This window comes from Physeter macrocephalus, chromosome 13 (genome assembly GCF_002837175.3).
Source record: "Physeter macrocephalus isolate SW-GA chromosome 13, ASM283717v5, whole genome shotgun sequence".
Taxonomy (NCBI): domain Eukaryota; kingdom Metazoa; phylum Chordata; class Mammalia; order Artiodactyla; family Physeteridae; genus Physeter; species Physeter macrocephalus.
Genome location: NC_041226.1, coordinates 71,614,323 through 71,640,028, shown reverse-complemented (window position 1 = coordinate 71,640,028; position 25,706 = coordinate 71,614,323). Strand labels below are relative to the sequence as shown.

Sequence of the window (25,706 nt, the reverse complement as noted above, 5' to 3'; positions counted from 1 at the left end):
GAGCTGAACGCAAGGACTGTATGGGGAAGTGCTCCCAGCAGTCAGAGGAGACCAAGCAAAGACGGAGAAGGGCCGAGTCCACAGGGAGACATCTTTATAGAGTTGGAGTCAGCTGCCACTGTAGGCAACGAGCTGTTCCGTTCTGCACAACCCTTGTCCCAGGGGAACAAAAGAGGACGTGTTTATCCATCGGCTGCTCTTCCCCGCACCCCACCGCTCATACAACGGCTACCGCACCCGGAGATCCCCCCGCTGCACTGAGTTAACTCAGCGCGCACAGAGCAGGTCCTGGTGGCCCCACCACGTGCCAGGACAATGGCGAAGTCCAAGGTGCAAAGCGCGAGTCAGCTTGCTTAGTCGCATGGTAAGTGCTGTCAGGCTCACCTGCTGGAAGGTGGCTGGATCTGTGCACAACAGCTTGCCCCCAAGTCGCCACAATAAAGGATGAGACCTAGAGGAGTTGGAATGGTGCTCGAGAGATGACCAGCATGTCTGCAAACTCTACCCTTCCTCCAAGCCAACCACTGGATGAAAGCAGAGAGGGAAAGCTCCGTCCCCAGGTGGGACCCCCAGGAAAGTCCTTGGCAATGAATCCAGAGGAAGTGAGACGGAGCATTCCAGAAATCCGCACCTGGTCCTATAGCTACTCAAGAATCATAGACTTCTCAGCAGCCCCGGCCACTGCTGCTTGAAACTCGTGCTTCCCCTGGATTCCGTGGTGCCTCTCACTCCTGGCTTTCCTCTCACCTCTCTGACTTATGCTTTCCTCTCTCTTCGTAGGCTCCTTTTCTGAATCTGAAACGTGGATGTTCCCCAGGCATCTTTCCTAGGTCCTCTTTCCTTCTCTTTCCAGATGGTCTCCTGGGGGGACCTTATATAGATGTTCATGCTTCAACTACCACCTATGGACAGACAACTCTAAAATATATGTCACCGTTTGTCAAATGGAGCGCTAGGTCCCTGAGCATCAGCTCAGCTTCCCCATCAGCAGCAGAGTGAAGGCATGACTCTGTGTATCTGCAAGAATAGGCATGAAATGACAGCAAGCAAACCTGAACAGCCAGTAAATGTTCTCCTGCAATTACTACAGCTCCAGAGGAAGGAGGAACAGAAGCATCTTGTGCTGAACAGACCCTTGGCTCTTTCAGCAACCTGGAACCCGGCCGTCTCTATCGCTGATGGCGGGCTACAGCTTCCCCTTGGGTCTTCTGTGAGATGTCTTAAGGGAGATAGTAAAAGAGATCTTTCATGGAACTTATTGAGATTTAGCTTTAGTCAGGCTTGAGTGAATAGATGGCAGCCTTTGGTGCCAGCACCCATTGAAAAATGGGTAGGAAGTTGTATATGAAAGAAGAATGCATTTTTGCTTCTTAACAAGAAAATGGTTTGGAAGAAGGAAAGAATGTATGTGTGTGTGTGTGTGTGTGTGTGTGTGTGTGTGTGAGAGAGAGAGAGAGAGAGACAGAGAGAGAGACAGAGAGAGACAGAAAGAGCTGACAATTTGAATTACTATCATCTAAGCTGACACAGGAAATTCAGAGATGTGAAAAAGGAAGAAGGAATAAGAGTAAAAGCATCTGTAATTTTATTTTGGAAAATAAGATACACATCTCTTATGGGCTGAATTGTGTCCTCAGAATTCACATGTTAAAGGCCTAACCCCAAGGACTTCAGAATGGGACTGAATTTGGAGACAGGGTCTTTAAAGAGGTGATTGGGGTCAAATGAGGTCATGAGGGTGGGCCCTAACCCAGCAGGACTGGCGTCCTTCTAAGAAGAGACGAGGACCCAGACAAGCGCAGAGGGAGGACCACGTGAAGACACAGGGAGAAGACGGCCGCCCTCATGCCAAGAACAGAGGGCTCCGAAGAAATCAGCCCTACAGACACCTTGATCTTACTACACTTCCAACCTCCAGAATCACAAGGAAATGAATTTCTGTGCGTTAAGCCACAGAAATCTGTGGTACCTTGTTACGGCAGCCTGAGCAGACTAATATAACACTTTATATTCATGTTCCTCAATTTCAGAAATGATCTTACTTGAGAAGATATTTCTTTTTCAGTTTGCTCCTATACAGAAAGGATTTATTCCCTTTGTCAAAGGGTTGGCTGAATGGAGTCCCCAGAAAATCTAATACTGAAAAATTCCAACTAAGACTTCCCTGTACAACTTCAGGTGTGCTGTGGGCAAGTCCTGTCTTCTCTGCCGTCTTCCCCACCCGCCACAGTGGGGCAGCCTGGAGCCTGCTGACCTCCCACGAATCCCCCTGGGTGCGGAGGAGACTTATCATGTCTCTTTATCTGAAATAACGTTCATAGCCATGGACTTCTACGATCCGAAAACCTAACTCTTTCAACAGAGTAGATTAGAAAGGCAATGTGGGAGACGCAGGAGGGAGGGGATATGGGGATATATGTATACGTATAGCTGATTCACTTTTTTATACAGCAGAAACTAACACACCATTGTAAAGCAATCATACTCCAATAAAGATGTTTTAAAAAAAAAACAAGAAAAGAAAGGCAATGTGGAAAACGTAACAACCAATTACTTCAAGAAACTCCCCTTTCTCTTCCCCTTTTGACTTATCTCAAAATTTCAGGCAGTTTATGCACAGAATCTTCCAATTTTTAAAATTAATTATAAGTGCCTGAAGGTATAGAAGCCCTGAACATTTACGAGACTGCATGACCAGACAGAAACAGAAGGACCGCTGATTGTCCAACCAGGCAACGTAATTTCCCAATTATCTTCCTCAGGCAAACTGTGGATCTAAATAGAACATATTGTAATCTTTGCCGCTTTTCCACAGGGCTGAAGCATCAATGCTTCATCTCTTGTTTTCTCTCTTCTGCTCGAGAAAACAAGGGTGAGTGAGGGTGATCTAGATGCTTGTCAAATAAGACATTGCTAACTTAAAAGGGAAATCTTCATGGCATTACCCTGCCAGCAACAATGAGGGGAAATGGGAGGGCTTGAGTTCCTCGTGCCCCGGGCACTGGGAAGGAATAACGGTTCTGAATTTAGACCCTTCGGGCAGCATCTCTAAGTGGAGGGAGATGGCTGACTCACAGGAAGCCCTAGCTTGTTATTTCAGGATGATACTCATTGACAGACAGTGGGTCCCCACTAAGCATAATGTTTATGGCAGCTGATGAGAGCCCCTGGAGCAAGCCACAAGTGGTCCACTTTCCCGAGACGGACCCCCAGACTGTTGGGGGTGGAGGCAGGATCCAGCAGCATCTGAATGTGGCTGACTTGTACCTCTGTGCTCGAGGGAAGACCTCCCTTCTCAGTTCAAACCCCGACCCCCAACAGCTTCCTGGAAATCTCCAAGTGCAGGTCCTGAAGGCACCTTCCTCTTGGTAGAATCCAGAGCCACTAGACCAGCATCTCCATTGCTCTGTATTCAAATAGTTCTTGACCCCCTACAGTCAAGGAAAACATTGGGGGTCCATTGAACCCCTCCACGTGGCACTCTAGCTCCTAAACTCCTGCTGGCCACCTTCCTCATACCCACCTTCTCAACTTTTCTGATGCTGCATTTTGTTTCTGAACCTGTTTTTGCCCATGTGGTTTGAATTTATGTTCTAGTCTTTTGCATCCTGTTATGGGCTAAATTGTGCCCCTCCCCAAAGCTATATGTTGAAGTCCTAACCCCCCAGTAACTCAGAATGTGACTTTATTTGGAAATGAGGTGTTTACAGAGGTAATTAAATGAGGTCACTGAGGTGGGCCCTAATCCATCATGACATGTCCTTGTGAGGAGAGGAGATTAGGACACAGACACACACAGAGGGACGACCGTGTGAGGATACAGGGAGAAGGTGACCATCTATAAGTCAATGAGAGAGGCCTCAGAAGAAACCAACCCTGCCAACATCTTGAGCTTGGACTTCTGGCCTCCAGAATGGTGAGAAAGTAAAATTCTGTTGCTTAAGCCACCCAGTCCGTGGGCCTTTTTTTTTTTTTTTTCCGGTACACGGGCCTCTCACTGTCGTGGCCTCTCCCGTTGTGGCGCACAGGCTCCGGACACGCAGGCTCAGCGGCCGTGGCTCACAGGCCCAGCCGCTCCGCGGCACGTGGGATCTTCCTGGACCGGGGCACGAACCCGCGCCCCCCGCATCGGCAGGCAGACTCCCAACCACTGCACCACCAGGGAAGCCCCCGTGGGCCTTTTTATTGGCAGACCAAGCTGACTGAGACACCTCAATATCCTTCTAAGACATACATTTCTATGTTTTCCTTTTTTTCTTCTCTTATTTCAACCATGGTTGAGGGACATCCTCCCCACAATGCCTTCATCCCTTGGGACCAGGGGTGATATTCAAAATATTTAAAAACTGTTACAGCATGGGCACTTCCCAACCAGAACTGATTCCTGTTACAGCGATGGAGCCACCACTTCCATCTATTAATAAATTATGAGTGGATCAAGGGACCCAGAGGAGGTGATGATGGTTGGGGGGTTTCAATGGCATGGGACTTGTGATGGAAGCTATTTGCCATGGAAATATTTCAGTATTTCAATGTATCCATAACCTCAGAGCCATCCCAGCTAAACCAGCTGAGCATCAGCCTGCTTGATCCTTACAACTGAGCAGCTAGAGCTTCCTCATACTCTGTCTTCCTCTGTCATGGGAAAGAAGCACCATCATTTACTCACTCAAGCAGCCTAGAAATCTCCACATCACCTTGATTCTTCCCACTTCTTTATATCATTTGTGACCCTTTCTCACAGATAGTATTTCTGAATGTTCCCATCACCCCTGTTGAACTTCAGTTCATTATCTCTCACCTGTACCATACAATGGCTTATACCTAGTTCTTCTGACTTGATCCTCTTCCACCCCATCCAATCTTGGCACTCATTCTAGAGCTAATCTGCCAAAGAATGGTTCTGATGGAATTACCTCCCTCCTCAAAAAAACAAAAACAAACAAAAAAACAATAAATAGTTCCCTGTTGTACACCAAGGAAAGTGAAAATATGCTAATTGATTTTTTCAGGATTATCCACAACCTGAACCCAGCCCACCTTTCATTCAATTCATTTGTTCATTCCACAAATACGTATTCAACTCTACCGAGTGACGTGTCCTGGGCTAGGCACTGGAAATCCAATCATGAATGAGAGGTAGCCTCTGTCTCTGAGTTTCTTACATGCTAATAGAGTAGACAGGAAATTGTAATACAGTGTGAGAAGTGCTATGAGTGGCATAAGCAGTGTACTCCGGAACACATAGGAGGAGCATCCAAATCAACTCACTGATGACACCTGAGCTTGTTCCCAATGGATCAGAAAAGTTGACCACTTGACCAGAGGGAAGGCAGTTGAGAATTCAAGACAGAGCGCACAGTTTTGAACAAAGGTCAAGAGCATTATCATTTTTGGTAACTGCAAAGGATTTACTAAGGTTGTACGGTAGATTTCAAGGGAAAGAATGGTAGGACCTAAAACTGGAAAGGCAAGCAGAGCCAATTCCTGAAGGGTCTTGTGACTCATGCTAAGGGGTCTGGACTCACTGAGAGCAGTGGGAACCACTGATGGTCCACAGAAGGGACAGAACATGGTCAGACCTGCATTCTGGAAGGATCGTGCTGGCCTCAGAGGGATGCAGGGACTGGAAGAGGACAAGACTGGAGGGCATGTGGGATGATCATGTGGGCAGATGAGTTCAGTATTGGCCATGCTGAGTGTGAGACGGAAATGTCCAGTATGCAGGCGGAGATGTGGATCTGGAACTTAAGGGGAAGATGTGAGCTGCAGATGTAACTTGAAGAGTCATCCGTGTATAGCCACACCCATTATCCTTGTCTCCTAATATAACTTCCTAATACTGTACCCTCCAGCCACACCAGACCACTCACATTGCCCCCAAACACACCAGGCACCTCCATGCAGCTCTGCCTTTACCTGTACAGTTCTTCTACAAAGAGCCACCGTTACCATTTCCTCCCCTCCTTGAGTCTTAACTTGTCAAAATTCTACTCATCTTTCAAGGCTCATCTCTATGAAGTCTTAGCAGATTCCACTATTCAGAATTCATTGCTTCCAGATTTTTTCTTTATACACACACCAAAAAAACATACCTGTTTCCCTCACTGAAATATCTGTCCCTTGAAGATGCTTATTTATCTTTCCGCCTCCTATCACAATGCCCAAAAGAGAGCAGATAAACAATATATATTTTTAAAAAAGGAGTTCCCTGGTGGTCTAGTGGTTAGGATTCAGCACTTTCACTGCCATGGCCTGGGTTCAATCCCTGGTTGGGGAACTGAGATCCCACGAGCCACGTGGCATGACCAAAATTAACAAAAAAAAAAAAAGAAAGAAAGAAACAAATTAAAAAACCCAATAAATTTTAGTGGAAGGCCAAGATAAGCCTGAGAAAAACAAGGATTGGTGATTTAGCCAGGGTATAGTTAGAAAAAGAATAACCACTCTAGGTAATTCTAAAATGGAGAATTGGTCCCACAGGTAAAGGAGAAAATAAGAAGCCAAAAGGGGATAGTGAGGGAACCCAGCAATTATCTACAGCAGGAATCCTCTGCTATTCTTCAGCTTCCGGAACAGAAGCAGTGTTACTGTATCCCAGGAACTGGGCTCATCTGGTAGATGCTGGGTCTACGAGGACCTTTCAGTCCCATAGCAGAAGCTGGACTCCACCAGGAGCTAGAGCCACAGACAAGACACAGTTTCTGGTGAAGAGGTCCCCCAAGGTAGAGAGTGGAGGGGAAATTCCCTTGATTTTCTCCTTCTCTCTCACCTTATACCTCCCATCAGTATCTCCCAATGGCCAAACCAAATGGAAGCCAGTTGATGTGGGAGCTTGGGAAGCACACCCTGCAGGATCTTCCATCTGTGAGAGGGTGAAGACTAAAGTAGAGGCAGAGTAGAATGGATCTGAGCACACGTAGTATAAATGGTCAGTTTTGCTAATAACCAAATGGAAGTTCATTCCACAAGCTTAAGTTTAAGGGGTTTATTTTCTAATAAGGGGAAGAGATGACAGTGACCTCAAAAATGTTTGCTCTCTGGGGCAATAAGCTGGCGCCTGGAATACAAAAGGAAATACATTTCACTGTTTAGCATTGTAAGATCTGTAACAGGGCATATGGAAATGAAATGGAAACATAGGAGGGTAAGTAAAGGCCTAATTGTGAGGGGATATTTGATATGGGTTTTGAAGGATACCCAGGAGTCCTCAAGTAGACAGAACATCATAAGGGCCACTAGAAAAAATATTTTTTAAATGTTATATGAGTTTAGAAATGAGAGAAAATATTTCTAGCTGAAGGGCTTGGGGAAAATATTTTACAGAGAAGTTAAAATTTTCATCTAGCCTATTTTAAGAGGTGGCAAATGAGGTAAAGGGGGAAGCAAAAGCTAAGAAGTGAGCAAAAAATTTCAGAGAAATGCTCAATTGTTCACTGGGAAGTGGTACCTTCAAATCAAGCAAGCAATTCTCCCTGGTGTTCCTTCCAGAAACAGATATTTGTGCTCACTGGCAAGCTTGGCCGAGAGAACAGTCCCAGCTCCTGTGGTCAGTCAAACCTCTAATCTGGTGCCCCCAGATACCACCCAGTGAGTGTAGATTACCCAGCAAGACAGACCCCAGCGGGACAGGCCCCAAAGCACATCTCCATGAGCTGTGCTCTGAGGCAAAAGGATGCTGATCAGGTGGATGTCCCCATCTCTCTCTAAAAAGTAACTTTTGTCCTTCAAAGCTGAGCAGTGGACACAACTGACTTCCTCATAAATGCTTGGGAATTATGTTTTTTAATCCTTTGGAAGCTTTGAAACTTGCATCAGCCCTGTGTCCGCACACAGCAAAAACTTCCTAAATCTAACAGCCAGAAGAAAAGCATAGAGAAACCTACAGAAGCTCTGTTTATTGTCTGATTTGAATCTTCCCTGGGAAAGATATTGCTATTGTTATTCAATTACATGATTGCTCCTTCTTGGACATATGACTACAACTAAATATATTCCATAGGTAATTGATTCGGTGGTTCTCCGGTGAAACTCAACTACTGCGCCACAACTACTGAGCCCGTGCTTTAGAGCCCGTGCTCAGCAAGAAGAGAAGCCACCGCAACGAGAAGCCCACGCACCGCGACGAAGAGTAGCCCCCGCTCGCTGCAACTAGAGAAAGTCTGCGCGCAGCAACGAAGACCCAACGCAGCCAAAAATAAATAAATAAATAAATTTAAAATAAATAAATAAATTCTATGTAAGCTTCCTCTAGCCCCTTGATATGCAAGAGTCATGAAGATATTCAAAACATGCATTCAGGGGCTTCCCTGGTGGCGCAGTGGTTTAAGAATCTGCCTGCCAATGCAGGGGACACGGGTTCGAGCCCTGGTCCGGGAGGATCCCACATGCCGCAGGGCAACCAACCCTGCGAGCCACAACTACTGGAGCCCGCGCGCCTACAGCCCGTGCTCCGCAACAAGAGGAGCCACCGCAATGAGAAGCCCGCGCACCACACCACGCACCGCGACGAAGAGTAGCCCCCACTCGCTGCAACTAGAGAAAGTCTGCGCGCAGCAACGAAGACCCAACGCAGCCAAAAATAAATAAATAAATAAATTTAAAATAAATAAATAAATTCTATGTAAGCTTCCTCTAGCCCCTTGATATGCAAGAGTCATGAAGATATTCAAAACATGCATTCAGGGGCTTCCCTGGTGGCGCAGTGGTTTAAGAATCTGCCTGCCAATGCAGGGGACACGGGTTCGAGCCCTGGTCCGGGAGGATCCCACATGCCGCAGGGCAACCAACCCTGCGAGCCACAACTACTGGAGCCCGCGCGCCTACAGCCCGTGCTCCGCAACAAGAGGAGCCACCGCAATGAGAAGCCCGCGCACCACAACAAAGAACAAAAGCAGCCAAAATAAATAGATTAAATAAATTAAAAACAAACAAACAAACATGCATTCACATTTATTATCCTCAATAAAACCAACAATTTATCAACTCTCAACTCTTTTGTTCTCTGATCTGGTCCACTAGCCTGTAACTAGTTTTTAAATGCTCAGAGACAAACTGTACCCCAGCAAGTCACACTATAGTGAGCAAATGAAATATGTAACCATAGTTTTACATAATATTCATATGAAAAGAGATGGATACATCCCTTAGAAACATAATTTAATAGACTGTTCTAATAATACACTGGGGAATTTTAATGTATTACACAATAGCAATTCCAAACTCAATAAAAAAGAATAGTAGATACACTCTCTTGAACTAATAAGCAAAATAGAATTTAAAATTCTTCTCTTTGTGCATTTTTGTACAAGAGTTTTTTTTTTTCCTTCATCTCTCACAATAGGGTACAAAGAATGATAAATTGTTTAATTCTGCATAAAGCTTGGAAATAGAGTATTAACCTTAGATTGTAGTAAAGGATATCCTATAGTGTAAAAGAGCAAATTGCAGGGAAGGAATGAGACTATGTATGGCTATAAATTCTGAATACCTGTGTAATGTTATGCTCACAGGGATACCAAGTATGATGAATTAAAGTCAGGTTATTCTTCAGAAAGAGGTCCTATGTCCTTTCCCAGCCACATGGGCAGTAATTTTGAAGGTATGTTAATATATGTCCCCAATGTCCTCCATTCATAGCCAACCACCCAGTCTTTACTGTTTGCTAGATTTTATTTTAGTTTTATTTTATTGTGATATAGTTTCCTGAGTATTATCCTGAAAATTCTCATTATCACCACTGTTATCAATCCACTGCTATTAGCAAGCAAAGTAGGTTAAGTATAGGATCAATTGGATATACACATGGAAGAAAACATTAATCTTGACCCCTACGTCACACCATAAGCAAAAATCAATTCCTATTAGATTATAGATCCAAATGTGAAAGGTAAAATTTCAAAGTTCTAGAAGCTATCATAGGAGAATATATTTATTCTCTTGTGGGATAGCCAGGATTTCTTGAATAGGTGCTTAAACCACTAACCCTAAAGAAGAATATTTATAAATTTTGACTGTATTAAAATTAGGAATTTCTGTATATCAAAAATTGACATTAAGTAAATAAAATGCCAAAAATCAAGTGGGAGAATATATTTGCAAAACATAACTTTCAAAAGATTTAAATCCGAACTTCCCTGGTGGCACAGTGGTTAAGAATCCACCTGCCAGGGCTTCCCAGGTGGCGCAGTGGTTGAGAGTCTGCCTGCCAATGCAGGGGACACGGGTTTGAGCCCTGGTCTGGGAGGATCCCACATGCCGCGGAGCAACTAGGCCCGTGAGCCACAACTACTGAGCCTGTGCGTCTGGAGCGTGTGCTCCGCAACAAGAGAGGCTGCGATAGTGAGAGGCCCGCGCACCGCAATGAAGAGTGGCCCCCGCTTGCCACAACTAGAGAAAGCCCTCGCAGAGAAACGAAGACCCAACACAGCCAAAAATAAATAAATAATTAATTTTATTTTTTTTTTTAAAAAAGAATCCATCTGCCGATGCAGGTGACACGGGTTCAAGCCCTGGTCCGGGAAGATCCCACATGACATGGAGCAACTAAGCACGCATGCCACAACTACTGAGCCTGGGCTCTAGAGCCCAAGAGCCACAACTACTGAAGCCTGCACGCCTAGAGCCCGTGCTCCGCAACAAGAGAAGCCACCGCAGTGAGAAGCCCTCGCACTGCAACGAAAAGTAGCCCCCGCTTGCAGCAACTAGAGAAAGCCCACGCGCAGCAACGAAGACTCAACGCAGCCAAAAAGATAAATTAAATAAATAAATAAATGAAATAAGATTTAAATCCTGACTGTTTAAAGTATTCTTACAAAGAAATATAAATAACAGAAAATTGCGCAAAAGACTTAATTAGGCGCTTCACAAAAGACGGTATCCAAATTGGCAATAAAGAAGAAAAGGTGCTATGGGAATTCCCTAGTGGTCCAGTGGTTAGGACTCCGTGCTTCCACTGCCAGGGGGCCCAGGTTCAATCCCTGGTGGGGGAACTAAGATCCTGCAAGCCGCGTGGTGCAGCCAAAAAAAAAAAAAAAGAAGAAGAAGAAGAAGAAGAGGCGCTCAACCTCGTTAGTCATCAGGAAAATGAAAATTAAGCCTACAATAAGGTACCACTACACACTTGTTAGAATGAGTAAAATCTTAAAAGACTAAGAGTAGCAAATATTGGGAAGGATATAGAGTGACTGGAACTATCACTGGGCGCTGGTGGGGTCTATGAAAACTCTTAGGTACTGTCTATTAAGCTGAGAGTGTACATAATAGAATTAATTTTTATTTTTTTAATTAATATTTTATTGGAGTATAGTTAATTTATAATGTTGTGTTAGTTTCAGGTGTACAGCAAAGTGATTCGGTTATACATATACATATATTCATTCTTCTTCAGATTTTCATTCTCATATAGGTCGTTACAGAGTAGTGAATAGAGTTCCCTGTGCTATACAGTAGGTCCGTATTAGTTATCTATTTTATATATAGTAGTGTGTATATGTCAATCTCAATCTCCCTCAAATTAATTTTTAAATTGTGGTTTATTCATACAATATAAACAGCAATGAAAACATGCTGCATTTAACTACACTGATGATCTCAAAAACAAAAGTAGACATAGACGTGCACACAAAATTACATATTGTATGATTCCATTTATATCATATGCAAAAACAGGCAAAACTGTCTTTGGTGTTAGAAGTCAGGAGAGCGGTTACCTTTGGGAAAATAATAACTAATAAGACAGCATGAGGAGGGCTCCTGGGTGCTAATCTTCTACCTCTTCATATAAGTTGTAAATATATAGATGTGTTCACTTAATGAAAATTCATCACACTGTGCCCTTATAGCATGGCCACTTTTCTTAATGTATGCTATACCTCAATAAAAAGCTATTTTTTAAGAAAAGAATGCATGACAACTTTGTTTCCATACTTAAAATGAAGGAGGTGTATAGTGGCAACTACAGACTAATGATATTCATGTTGATTTCATGGGGGGGTTAGTAAATAGAAGTGGAAATCACTTCTATAAGACACTTTAATCAAACCTATTTTCTGGTAGACCTTTTATATGTTCCTGTAGACAGGTTGATCCTGAACAGTATCATGAAACCAAAAACCAGTCAGTTTTAAGAAAAACAATTAAATTAGTTTATTTTATACAACACGATACAATTAACTCTAAACTCCTATGATATCTTAACTCCCCAGAAGTTGACATTAGGAGTAACCTAGACCTCCTGAGGTGTGTATAGAATGGAGAAAGCGAAGGTACAGGCTACTTCACGCCCACCAAGTCTGTTCATTGCAAACTGAAGTCAGAGACTTTGAATATTTGGTGTATTTTCTCTACATTTCTTTTATTAGTTGCAGGGTAAAGATTGATTGTCTTAGATTGGAGATAAGGGAACCCGGTAACTCACCCCTCTCTTTCTTTCAAAGAAAAAGACAGAGAACTAATAAAAAACTTAGGCAAAAGTCTTAAAGAGGCACTTCACAGAAGACAGCGAGGATCTGGAGTGTTCAGGTATCTGGAGTGTTCAGGTACTCCTGGGAGAGAAGCCTGAGGAATAAGGGTCCAGTCAATAGGAGCGGGCCCCAGCAAAAGGGTAGAAACTAGAACTAATGAAAGAAAGTGCACGTAGAAATATAGTGTATGGACTTCAGATGCTGAGAGATTTTTTCCTTTTCCATTTCTAATTTCCTTACGCTATCCTCAAGTCTCCACTGGGGATGCAGCCGTGAGAAAGCAGCCGGTGATTAGAGACAGCCAGGAACGACAGTTTGACAGGAGCTCAACTAGTTGGACGTTGGTAGCTAGCAGAAGGGAAACGAGTCCTGCGGATCCTCAGAGGAGCATAGGGAGGGAGGGTGACTTCCCAATCCCGTGGGACAGGAGCTCACATTTGACTGCCACATGGTAGATGGAGGGGTCAGAACACCTGGCTGATGTGTCTGAAGAGTCTGCACATAGTAGGTACCAGAAGCAGGTAGCTATTATTCTGATCATCTAGATAATGCCACAAGATTGTCACGACAGCTTTCACAATACTGTTCAAAATGGAACGGTCTGTAGGAACCTATACAAACTCTGTCAGAAAATAGCTTGAGGGACTTCCCTGGTGGCGCAGTGGTTAAGAATCCATCTGCCAATGCAGGGGACACATGTTTGATCCCTGGTCCGGGAAGATCCCACATGTCGTGGAGCAACTAAGCCCCTGCGCCACAACTACTGAGCCTGCTCTCTAGAGCCTTCGAGCCACAGCTACTGAGCCCGTGAGCCACAACTGCTGAAGTCCGTGTGCCCTAGAGCCTGCGCACCACAACTACTGAGCCCGCATGTTGCAACTACTGAAGCTTGCATGCCTAGAGCCTGTGCTCTGCAACGAAGAGTAGCCCCCGTTCACGGCAACTAGAGAAAGCCCACGCACAGCAGTGAAGACCCAACGCAGCCAAAAATAAATAAATTTTTTAAAAAAAAGAAAATAGTTTGAATTAAAGACATCTTATAATACAGACATGATATCATAAATAAAGGCACTGTTTGAAAAATAAGACGTTAGTGCAAGAACAATGACTCTCAAGAAAAGTGTGGAGGGTTTGTCAATGAGGAAAATGCTGGTAGAGACAGGAAGGAATTTCAGAGGGAGATTTACCTACAAGCTGTCAGGATTGTGGAAAATTGTGTGTCACCGTAGAGATGCTGCTCTGTACCGTAGAGATGCTGCTCTGTGACTTGTTTTTCTTGCCAGTTCTTCTCTGATAGTGAGGATGCAGGTGTCAAATGAAACATCTGACGCCTCTTGCAGTGTGAAACTGTCAGGAAGGAAACCTGACACATCAGCAAGGAGCATAAAATTCAAGTTTTTAGTAGATTTATTAAATTATAAAATTTCATCCAGGCCATCACAAATCCCCTACTCCACACATGGTTTACTGTTCAGTGTTAAAGGGTGGAAAATATTCACTAAGAGAGACAAGGCCATGGACGCAGGATGAGCAGGGATACGTACAATGCGTCACTCGGTGCTGAAGAGATGAACTCTAGGTAGGAAGCACAATGTGAGTGGAGTGTGTTTGGGGCAGTTCTGGTGGGCTGACTCAGCTGTATTTAAACGAGGTCTACAGGACAGCAAAGGCAATGAGAGGTTACCAGGGAAACCAATGGAAGGACAAAGTAGTAGGCGTGGCTAGATAATGGTGATGCTTATGACTCATACATGAAGTATGTACATGAAAACTTCAAACATCTGGGATGGGGCCTTCTGAGTAAGTCTAGGGAAGCAGTAATTAGTAAAAGTTAAGAATAAAAGGAAAAAAAGTATTGGACTGTTACTTAGACTTTGCTCTGTTTCATTCAACAATTATTTCCTGGAAATCTTTGCAGCTGGGGTAAGCATAAGGACTTAAAAATGAATAAAATATAGTCTCCATCCTCCAGGCACTAACAAGGAACTGGGGACAGATGCAGGCTTTCTGGGTGTGTAGGAAACCTAGACACAGGAGGAACGTACTTCATGCAAACCAAGTGGAATGTGATGGGAATAGAGTAAAGAGAAGCAAGCTTCCATGGCATCAACCTTCATTTTCTTTAATCAAATAGCCATAATCCATACTTGATTACAACAGGCTCAACCTGCAGGATTTAAAGCCACTCCATGGTTAAATATGCTTCCGTTCAAAATGGCATTCTGAGTGTAGACGTCTGTCCTCTTTCTCCCAAGGCTCTATTAAAATGTTAAGAAAACAATCGTTCCATTTTTAAAAGTATAAGCCCACAAGATAAATAGCAATGGGAGAGGGAGATAGCATAAAATAGGAGATTGAACAAATTTCTCAAAGAAAGTAAACAGAAATATGCACAGAGGAGGCTGCAGCTGAGGAGGGAGCCAACCTTTCTGGGGGCCCTGAGAGCAGCTCCCTAGTCAGGTGGCAGCTGTGATGGATAGCAGCCAGGGGCAGGGTATTAATTAAAGTTCTGTGTCTGTAATGGTCAAAAACCCCAATCCCATGTAGAATGTCTGGCAGCCAGATATTCACTCATAAAGAAAATAGCAAGTGTTTTCACCTAAAGAAATAGAAAACTACCAAGGGATAATCGAAACAGTTAATGTGGGTTTTGTCATCCCGGAGCGAAGCCCACCACATTCCAGCGTTAGGGTAACCCTTCATTTCATCACTAGGTCTCCACCATAAAAAACATCCCTGCCAACTGACAAACCCACCAGGAAAACAGGGCGCTCGTCAGTGTCTCCATAAGGTCGATATGAATGTGACTGAGAATGCAAGGATGACCAGAAAGCTAAAGGAAGCCTGCGGCATGACAGAAAACCACCGTGACAAGTCACCTAGAAAAGATAATCCCAGAGGAAAAGGACGTGAGCTTACACAAATTTCTGATGCATATGAAAATTGATATTAATAAGAAAATTAATATGAGACTATATTACATCCAAAAAAGAAGCGGGGAGATAGTATGAAAAAAGAACAATTGCTTAAAAATCATACCACTTTTTAGTTGCTTCATATTTGGACCAGGGCTACTTCGATTTAATTTGTTTGCTTCGGAAGAGACTAAGAAAGAAATGTTCAAAGGATCGGTTTGAACACTTTTTTCTTAAGTGGCACGGGGGTCATGACATTGGAACCAGAGGGAAGCAATGTGATCAGAAGCTACTTGATTCTCAGTTCTCAATAAGGAGTGTTTATATAATCACAATAATGGAAGTTGTACTTATTCAGTCAACAAATGTTTGTTGAGTATCTGCTGCGTGCCAGGCATTGTCAAGGCACCTGGGCTAGATCAGTAAACAAGATAGGAAACAAAACGAACAAAGCGTCTTCCCATCTAGAGCTACATTTTCATGGTTTAAGTGCAAGAGGAGAGTTGAGGGAGCTGAGTGGGGGGAGGTAGGCCCGTGTGTCGAGCTTTGTAAGCCCTCAGAAGGACTTCGGCTTTTACCCTGAGTGAATGGGGGCCATTGCAGGGAACGGGGCCAGAGGAGTGACATGATTTTAACAAGATCGTTCAGGCTGCAACATCAGTAACAGACTAAAAGGGGCAAAGTGGAAGCAGAGACCTGTAAGGAAGCTATGACAGTTTATTGTTTTCAATCATCTATACCCAAAGCACCAGAGACTTAACCCAGATTGTAAATATCAGCAACATGGCAATATCAAAGTAAACGCAGCGCCCACGAAGTCAGGAGGTGAAGGAGGGAGGAGAATGCAGAGAAGACTGTGAGCAGGGACCACTGCTTTTCCCTACAAGCCCTTTTGTATTCTCCTGTTTTTCAGCTGCCTTTATAAATAACGCATTTTTTAAATGTAGGTCAAATATGCCCACTTCATTCTAGAAAGCAGTTCAGGTAAATGTCACATGATTAGATCCAAATTGCTCTTTTTCAGCATTTGGGGCAGGACTCGTTCTCTAGAGTGGCTTTCCAGGTGATTTTAAAGCATTTATTTTATAACCTCTTTGCAGTAATGTGAGTGTTTTCTGTCCACTTCATTTACACATCTGCAATTCCTAGTATTAAACAGCTGATGTTATGGTGCAAAGCAAGGACGTTGCCAGACTTAAATAAGCAGCGTGACATGGTAGGAAGAAAACACAGGGATTCCAGGCTCTGCCATGGAATGGCAGAGCAATGTGTTTTGGAATACCTCCCTAAATCTCCCTGAGCACCTGTAAAACAGGCAGGAAATAAATGTCAGATTTGAGCATTCAATATGCTAATAGATGTGAAACACTTTGTCAAAGAAAGAGTGCTAAACATTTATGCTTATATAGTTAATGTTTCATACGCCACCCATCATGACTGCATTGCACAGTGCTTCATAAATTCTATACATTTTACTCTTCTTTGATCCTTTATAATAACCTTTAGTGAAGGCGTGCTATTAAAGTAAAATAGAAATTACCTTGAACTTTGATCCAGGTAGGACAGGTGGCTGGGCCCATTAATCACTTTGTGATGCTTCAAATCCAATTTCATCCTCTTCCAGTTTTAGGTAAACATAGTGTCTATAATGAATCGTTCATAGTCAAAAGAAACATTTTAAAGGGCTTTACCTTATTCCATGCAAAAGTATTCTCATGCAAATGACTTCACTTTTAATCATATAACTAGGATGTTGGACTTTATAACATGATATTTTGACATATTATTTGAAATTTAAAGGGAATTATTTCAGTTACCACGAGACAGCTCTACATATATCTTATGTCTGAGGCCCCCTACAGTCAGAATGCATAATTCATCCTTCCGACACCCTAACCATTCATGGTATCAGGTCACTGAATGCTGAGAAACCAAGCTTTCACTAGCTTGCCATCAAATAATCTTCAGCCTGGCTGACAACAGCCTATGGGCTATACATACTTACAAGAAAACAGAAAAGATGGCCTCGTCTTTTCCCTGAAACTTCATTATGGTGCTAACCTTTCAGCAAGAAATGGCACCTTAGAAATGCCACATGCACTTTAACTCTTGTTCCAGTTGCTAATGGCAAAGATGACCTAATATCAAAAAGAGTAAGAGGAAAAAAGAGCATCATTAACCATGTAATAACCTCAGTCCTTCAGGGTCATTAATATCCTATTTTTACTCGGGCCAATGTCATTTTATTTGTCAATTCACGCCAAAAAATATTACTTTCTATCACTATCAGAGAATTGGGGTATCCTGGGAGACTTTAAATTATAAAGTCCTATAAGAATCTCACTTCCATTATATTCCTGTATGTCTGTCTTTTCCTAAACTTCCTCTTGTCAGGTTGATTATCAGGAATTGCTTCTGATTACCAATTTCTGAGCCCAAGTTCATATAGCAATGAAGTATGGAGGGATTTTTTTTTCTCAGCCACATATATCTTTCCAAAACATTTTCAGAGATTCTCAAAAGAGAGCAAATCTTCTTGTCTGTTCTAGTTTGAAGAATAATCTACAGGCAAGATAATCCACCCCGCTGGACCATCCAGTTTGGGGAAGGATATAATTAGGGTAATGAATAAGTAAGAAAGCCTCTTGCTGAATCATGCATAGTAGCCAAATCAACACTGACCACTAACCGGATGGTAGTTGAAGCTTTCCATGTGGCCAACATTTGGTACTGCCAAGCGTTCAAATCTAAGGCCCTAATTTTAATAAACACTCAAACAAAGGCATTCACTTTCAAAATTGTTTGTTCATCAGATACCAGTTGAGACATAAGTATTTAAGTCAAACACCACTCTAGGTGGTAGGATTAGCAGTGACCAAGAAACCACATCATTGCCTTCATAGCGCTCCCATTCCTGATGGGGCTGAGTGATAGAGTGAGGAGCTTTGGGGCGCCCGGTGTTGGGGGGGATAGTGCCATTTTGTTCACGGTGGTTAGAAATGTCCTCTCTGACCAAAATGACTGCCTTAGTCCATTTGGGCCGCTGTAACAAAAATACCATAGAGTGGGTGGCTTAAACAGCAAACATTTATTTCTCACAATTCCTGGAGGCTGGGAAGTCCAAGATCAAGGCAGAGTCGGTGGCTGGTGAGGAAATACTTCCTGGTTCAGAGACAGATGTTTTCTTCCTCTGTCCTCACATGGCGGAAGGGAGACAAGAGAGCTCTCTTGCAAGACACTAATCCCAATCCTGAGGGCTGCACCATCATGACCTGATCACCCCCCAGAGGCCGTACCTCCAAACACCATCATCTTGGGAGTTAGGATTTCAACATAGAAAATTTTTTTTAATTTTGATTGGAGTTTAGTTGATTTACAATGCTGTGTTAGTTTCAGGTGCACAGCAAAGTGAATCAGTTATACATATACATATATCCACTCTTTTTTTAGATTCTTTCCCCATCTAGGCCATTACAGAGTATTGAGAAGAGTTCCCTGTGCTATACAGTAGGTCCTTATTAGTAATCTATTTTATATATAGTAGTGCATATATGTCAATCCAGATCTCCCAGTTTATCCCTAACTCCCCGCGCACCACTTTCCCCCAGTAACCATAAGTTTGTTTTCTACATCTGTCAGTCTATTTCTGTTTTGGAAATAAGTTCATTTGTACCGTTTTTTTGTTTTTTGGGGTTTTTTTTTTGGCTGCATTGGGTCTTCGTTGCTGCGAGCGGGTTTTCTCTAGTTGTGGCGAGCAGGGGCTACTCTTCATTGCAGTGCACAGATTTCTCATTGCAGTGGCTTCTCTTATTGTGGAGCATGGGGTCTAGGCACGCGGGCTTCCGTAGTTGCAGCATGCGGGCTCAGTAGTTATGGCTCATGGACTCCAGAGCGCAGGCTCAGTAGTTGTGACGCATACACTTAGTTGCTCCGTGGCACGTAAGATCTTCCTGGACCAGGGATTGAACCCATGTCCCCTGCATTGGCAGGCGGATTCTTAACCACTGCACCACCAGGGAAGTCCCTGTACCATTTTTTTAGAGTCCACATATAAGCGATATCATATGATATTTGTCTTTCTCTGACTTACTTCACTCAGTATGACAATCTCTAGGTCCATCCATGTTGCTGCAAATGTCATTATTTCATTCTTTTATGGCTGAGTAATATCCCACTGTATATATGTACCATATCATCTTCATCCATTCCTCTGTCGATGGACATTTAGGTTGCTTCCATCAACACAGGAATTTTGAGGGGACACAAACATTCAGTGCTTTGCAGGCATGGAATGAACATTTATTAAATGCCTATGACATTTAATGCTAGGAACCGTGGTAGGTGCTCGACATATATTTCTCAGTTAATTCGTGGAATAGTCACGTGAGACAACTATACGTGTCCTCATTTTGTGAAGGAAATACATCTCAGAGATGGCAGAAAGGTGGCACGACCAGCAAATGACAGAGCCATGATTCAGACCCAAGGTTGAGGGGCTCTGAAATCCATCTTCTTCATGCCTTCTCCCTCTAATGACAAAAGAAGAATCCACCGTAATAACTCTAACTGAACAGGCCCCTCATGGTGCTTCCACTACTCTGCTCCTGTGAGTTCTCCACGGGGCAGCCAGCGAGACCCCTTAGAGCGTTAGACGTTCATCCATGTTGCTTCCCTGCTCACTACCCTCCATTCCTTCTACGTGGGGAAGGAGGAGCAGCTCTCCAACAGCCTGCAGGCCCCTCTCGTGTCACCTCCTCTTCAATCTCAGCGCTCACCCCCCTTTGCCACACCGGGCTTCTTGCTCTTCCGGGAGGGAAAAAAAAAAGCCAGCCTTTCCTGTCTGCAGACCACATCACTTTCCGGAACACCTGCCCCTATGCCTTTGTGTGGCTCATGCCCTCATTTTATTGGGGTTTCTACTCCAATGCCATCTTCGCAGAAAGGTCTTCCCAAAGACCCTCCCTGAACCATAGCAGCCTTGCATTCTGTGACACCTGCCCCTGCTCTATTTCTCTTCCTAGCACTGCCACCATCAGATATCAAATTACATATTTTTTGTTCATTTGTTTATTTTCTCTCTCATCCAAAAGCATAAGCCCCAAGAGGTCAGGACCTCATTTCTCTCCTTCATGGCTGTCTCCCAGATCCCAGAAAAGTAAACAAATGGATGGTGGATAGATGAATAAGCATACTTCCCAGCCAAGGAAATTTAAGGATGCTCTTCTGGTCTTACACCTCTGCCTCAGAGGTGTTTTGTTTTGTTTTGTTTTCCAGAGCTGTTGCTAACTCTGTTCTATGTCGCCTAGTTCTTTGGGCTTTGGGAGAAAGCAGGCAAGCACCTGCTTCGTGTCTTTGCTCTTTCGTGGCACTGGCATCATCCGCAGAGGCCACCTCCACAAGCGTTTTGCACTTTTCACTGAAGCATCACTTAAGCATTCCCTTTCAGGTTCACCATGCACTCCCAGAAACTTGCTATTTCTGAATCAAAGGAGGAAACTTTTTTGTTTTTTTCTGGTACTATCTTACGTTTGGATTTTTTAAAACGTTCATTGCACAATTAACTTGTTTGAAAAACTAAATAGCAATCAATTCTCAGATTACTTACTTACTCCTAAAGTTTTTCAGAATGGCATGCAAGACCTGAGGGAAACCCATAGAGTTATCATGTTATCTTAAATTATATTTGTCTTAACTGTAGAAAATATCTGGAAACTGGATAAAGCAACAGTTGAGAACATGGGCTTAGGAAGGGCTTCTCAACCTTGGCACTACTGACACTTGTGCTGCACAAGCCCTTGTTAGCAGCACGCCTGGCCTCCACCCACCAGCTACCAGTGGCACCCTCCCTCAGTGTGACAACTGAAAATGTGACCCAATGTTCCCTGGGGAGGGTGGGGTTAATGATCATCCCCCCACTTGAGAACCGCTGGCCAAAAGTTTCCGGTTCCCGTCCCACCACTTACCTGCTAAGTGACTTCAGACAGGATGACCTCACTGTGCCTCAGTTCCTTATTCCTAACATTGGAATAATAATACTCCTTTCTTTGTGTGAGTATTGTGAGGATTTAATGAAATAGTACATACAAAGTGCTTAAATCAGCACCTGGTTCACTGTAAGCACTCAGAGAGTGTCAGCTATTCTTTGGAAAGATAATTCCAAAATATATCACCAAGCTGACTGGGCTTGTCTCATGAAGAAGTGAGCTCTCACTTAGAGGGGAGACTCAGAGACAGTTTTCTGTACAGAGTATATTACGCAAAGGAGCTTAACACATAGTAAGTAAACCAATCACAGGACTCTACAAAAAGAATCATAATAGATAAAAAAAACTTTTGAGTGCTTACCAGATGTCAAGTACTATGCTAAGCGCATTATATATATTTCCTCATTTTATCCTGAAAACAAGGTGGAAATAGATTATTTCGGCCCCATTTTACAGCAGGAGGGTTCCAGGCTCCTGGAGATCAAGTCACTTGTCCAGCCTCCCCCAGATCAAAAGCAGCAGAGCCAAAGCTTAAACCCAGGTCTGTCCAGTGCCAAAGCCTATGCTCTTACACATTCTTTTATATCATTTTAAAGCAAGATGAGACTGGGTTTTGAGAAGCAGAAGCTGAGATGGAGAGAAATTAGTGACTTGCTTGAAGTGCCACAGCTAGTCAGAGGCCCAGAACTTAACAACTGCATTGCAGTGATTGACCACGTTTGTCATGCTATTTTATGCATAGATTTTGGGTTTAAATGTCCGTATCCTAATAAATGTGCCAGGGCCATCTCTTTCAATATGCTACCTAAGGTCTCTCCATTCTAGAAAGTGTCATGCTTGTAGGGCCACAGAATGTGGTAGTCCGTTCATATACGGACAATGCCAATGGGCAGAGAGACCCTGTGATTCCTCTCTAGTGCAAGGGCAAGGCTAACTGCCCCCTGTGCTGTGGTGTTAGTCGGTATCTCCCAAGTCAGTACCTCCAAAGCAGGTACTTCTGTGGAACCTGCACAAAAATGAACAACAAAAAAGAATTATCTCAATTCCCAATTTGCAATTCACTTCAACAGAACCCGTGAAACTTAAGGACTCCAAATAGGAAACTACAAACTATTGCAGCCAGCAAGTTAGTTGCTACCTATGTAAAATTAGCCAAAACAAGCTGTCCAAGGTAAGAATTAGCACATACCAGCTAATGCTGCTTCTGTACTTTAAATGTCCCCACGTAAACTTGATCCTGGTGATAGATCCATACATTGAAAACTTATTCGGCAATAATAAAAATCACTAGTCAAATTTCTGAAATGCTTGCTCACCAAAATTTCTGGAGATCACCAACATAACATGAATTACCACTGGAAAATTATGTAATATGTTGCATAATCAGGTCTCAGGAGATCTATGCTATCGTAGACAATATGCATTTGGATATTGCCTCTGGATCACATACAAGAGGGTAAAGCAGGAACTCGGCTCTGTCACACTGCTACTTTCCATTCTAATACCCTTTCTTTCTCTTCTTTCTTACTAACAGAACCCCAAATTTTATCAACTTTGCAGTGTTCGCAGCTAAAAAAGTTGACACAGTTCTGCCCATTGAGACATAAGCTGAGGGAGCTGTGGAAGATTTTTGAGGACCTGATCTAGAAGCTCCTCCTTCTTCCTTCCTCTTCCTTTTTCTTTTTCCCTGGAATGCAGACACAATGACTGGAACGGCAGCAGTCATGATGCATCCATGAAGACCAAACCATACACTACAATGTGATTGTAGGAAGGTAGAAGGAGTCTAATATGAAGGTCAGCAAATCCAACTTGCTGCCTGTTTCTATTCAGCCTAGAAGAATGGTTTTTACCATTTTTTATTTTGATAATGTTTAAATGGTTGGGAGGAAATCAAAAGAAGCATAATATGTCATAGCACTAAAATCATATGAAATTAAAATTTCATTGTCCATAAATAAAGTGTTACTGGTAAACTGCCATGCTCATTTGTTTACATTGTCTATGGCTGCTATTCACTTGTCTATATTTGTATATTGTCTCTGGCTGCTTTTGCATTACAAGGGCAGAGTTGAGTGGTTGCGACAGTCTGTATGACCCACAAAGCCTAAAATACTTACTCTCTGGTCTTTTACAAAGTTTGCCAATCCCTGCTTGGATAACATCCTCGACACCTAACTCCAGACTTTTTGTTGTATAAGAAAACTAAACCCTTTACTTACGGAATTCACTATTTTTTCATATTTTTATGTCATTTGCAGGCAAAGGCCATCTAATTGGCACACAGCTAAAGGAGACTTGATATACTGGAAGAACCACCACTTGGCTGGTGGACATTCAGCAGATGTCAGGGCTCTATTTTCCTATAATTTTTCCAAGAACTTTAACTCTTTCCTTGGAATAGGCAGTGGCTGGAAGACTAGAGAGGAGGGTAGAGGTGAAAACTTTAAAGAAAGATAAATCCCTACAGAACTTGGCAGCCAAGTGGATGTATACAGTTGAGGAGAAGGAGGTTGGTGCAGTGGAATAATAATACTTCAGTGTGTTAGTTATCTCTTGCTGCAGAAACAACATTTATTACTCATATTTCCTGTATGAGAGGGGCCCATTGGAAGCCCTGTCAGAAACTGCTTACCACACTCACCAAAATTAGTATTCAAAACATTCAGGGATTATCTTCACTTGGATCATCTCTGCTGTCAGTCTTGTGAAAAGCCAAGAAAATGGACTCGGGACCATAACGGAATACATTCAAATGGCGCTCCCTGTGATCCTGAGCAGAAAGTGGTGCCTGCTTCCAGCTCCCCACAACACACATATAACCCCCCTCCACCCACTCTGCTCCCACCTTTAGAATTTTTATCTCAGCCAAACAAATGAGCAGAGAACATTTCTAACCCTGTCACCTATAATCTAGATACTCTGGGGAAAGTTTTCCTTGCAGGTAGTATACGCTTTACCTTTTGTCTTAAAAACAGTTGTTGGTTTTCCCATGAACTGAATTCAGAAATGCAGACTGGCGTTCTCCTGAGTACCTACCTGCCAATAAAGGTGACCTGAGAGTCCTTAGCTTACCCCTTCTTCCCCAGTCTCAGTCTTTCCCAGGCTCCAAACTTTCCTCCTTAGCTTTCCTCCTCCAAGAGAGGGCTCCCTCACTTCACATTCCCTCCTCCCTGTGGGAAGCACTTTCTGAAACAAAGAATCCCTCGCCAAGCCCTGAGACTGCTCAAGTGGCCACTTCTGACCAAATAGGCTTCAGGTTGGTGCTACAACCATCTGAGGTCTTGCGATTAGACTCTTCAAAATGTGCAACGCTGCTCTGATCTTGGCAGACAACAGCCCTCACTTGAAGGCCCCCTACCTCTTCACTTAAGCAGACACTTCGGCTTCCCTTTGTTGAGCCAAACCAGAGTTAATCAAACTCCTGAAATGAGTCCCAGGGAGTTGGAATCATGGCGTTATGCCCTGCCTGCCTATTTTACAAATTTAAAACACTGGGCTTCCAAAGAGCTAATACTTGAGGGTCTTTTAAACGCGTAGAGTACTGAGGTTGGCAGGGGGTGGTTTCTGTCATTAGCCTTGAACAGCTGAAAGGGGAGCACAAGAAGGGAATGTAAAGTATTTCATTTTCTTCTTTTGGCCAGATTCACGTCTGATTTAAAAGCAGAATAAACCAATAGGCTCAAAAAGAAAAATATGCACAAATGTACACATACCCAATAGTTATTCTCAACTGTTGGCAGAGCTTTTTATCTTAATTCATCTTTTTTTTTAATGCAACAGTATGAGAGACCTATCCTTCCTGGCCACCCAGAAGCAGGTCACGGGGGCAGCCACCAATGGACCAGTTTGCCTGAGGAGGCCATGGCCCCCAGAGAAACAGAAACAGGAAAAAGATTTTGAGGACTGATGAGATTAAGACTTTCAAGGGAACCAAACTGTAGAGATAAATTTTACCCCCAAGTCTCAATGGGAGAGGTGCCCCAGGAGGACAGAGGGTCTTAGCTTCCAGGTAGGGAGGATGTTGAGGGAGGGTACCCATTCTCAGGGACAGGTTTATGGTCAGGAGGGAGGGAGGCTTTTAAATATGATAGTAGAGGGAAGGAAGACCACCTCAAGGAAGTAGTCTGTTTAGAAAAAGTAATCATAAAAATAAACAAACAAATGAGAGACTGAATATACAAATGAACTCTGACCCACAACCTGCAGCAGCCTGTGAGGAAGCCAACCCCTCATCTACATTAAACAGCCCAGGAAGCCAGCCTCCTGTCAGTCAGACTTGCAGAAGCCAGGTTGCCATCCCTAGTGACAATCCAGGAAGCTAAACAATAACATCTGCAACA

The 25,706-nt window shown here is 43.3% G+C and overlaps 1 protein-coding gene and 1 long non-coding RNA gene across 2 annotated transcripts in view; one reads left to right on the top strand and one right to left on the bottom strand.

The window, feature by feature from the left end:
- Positions 1–8,157, top strand: part of NALCN (sodium leak channel, non-selective) — a 318,984-nt gene extending 310,827 nt beyond the window's left edge. The window contains exon 45 of the transcript XR_003682527.2: positions 8,003–8,157. The gene's annotated coding sequence lies outside the window, so the exon portion shown is untranslated. The remainder of the gene's footprint in view (positions 1–8,002) is intronic.
- Positions 8,158–16,925: 8,768 nt separating this feature from the next.
- Positions 16,926–25,706, bottom strand: part of LOC129392667 (uncharacterized) — a 65,091-nt gene continuing 56,310 nt past the window's right edge. The window contains exons 3-4 of the long non-coding RNA XR_008618955.1: positions 17,385–17,517; positions 16,926–17,022 (exon numbers count right to left, since the gene is read on the bottom strand). This is a non-coding gene — a long non-coding RNA (uncharacterized lncRNA). The remainder of the gene's footprint in view (positions 17,023–17,384; positions 17,518–25,706) is intronic.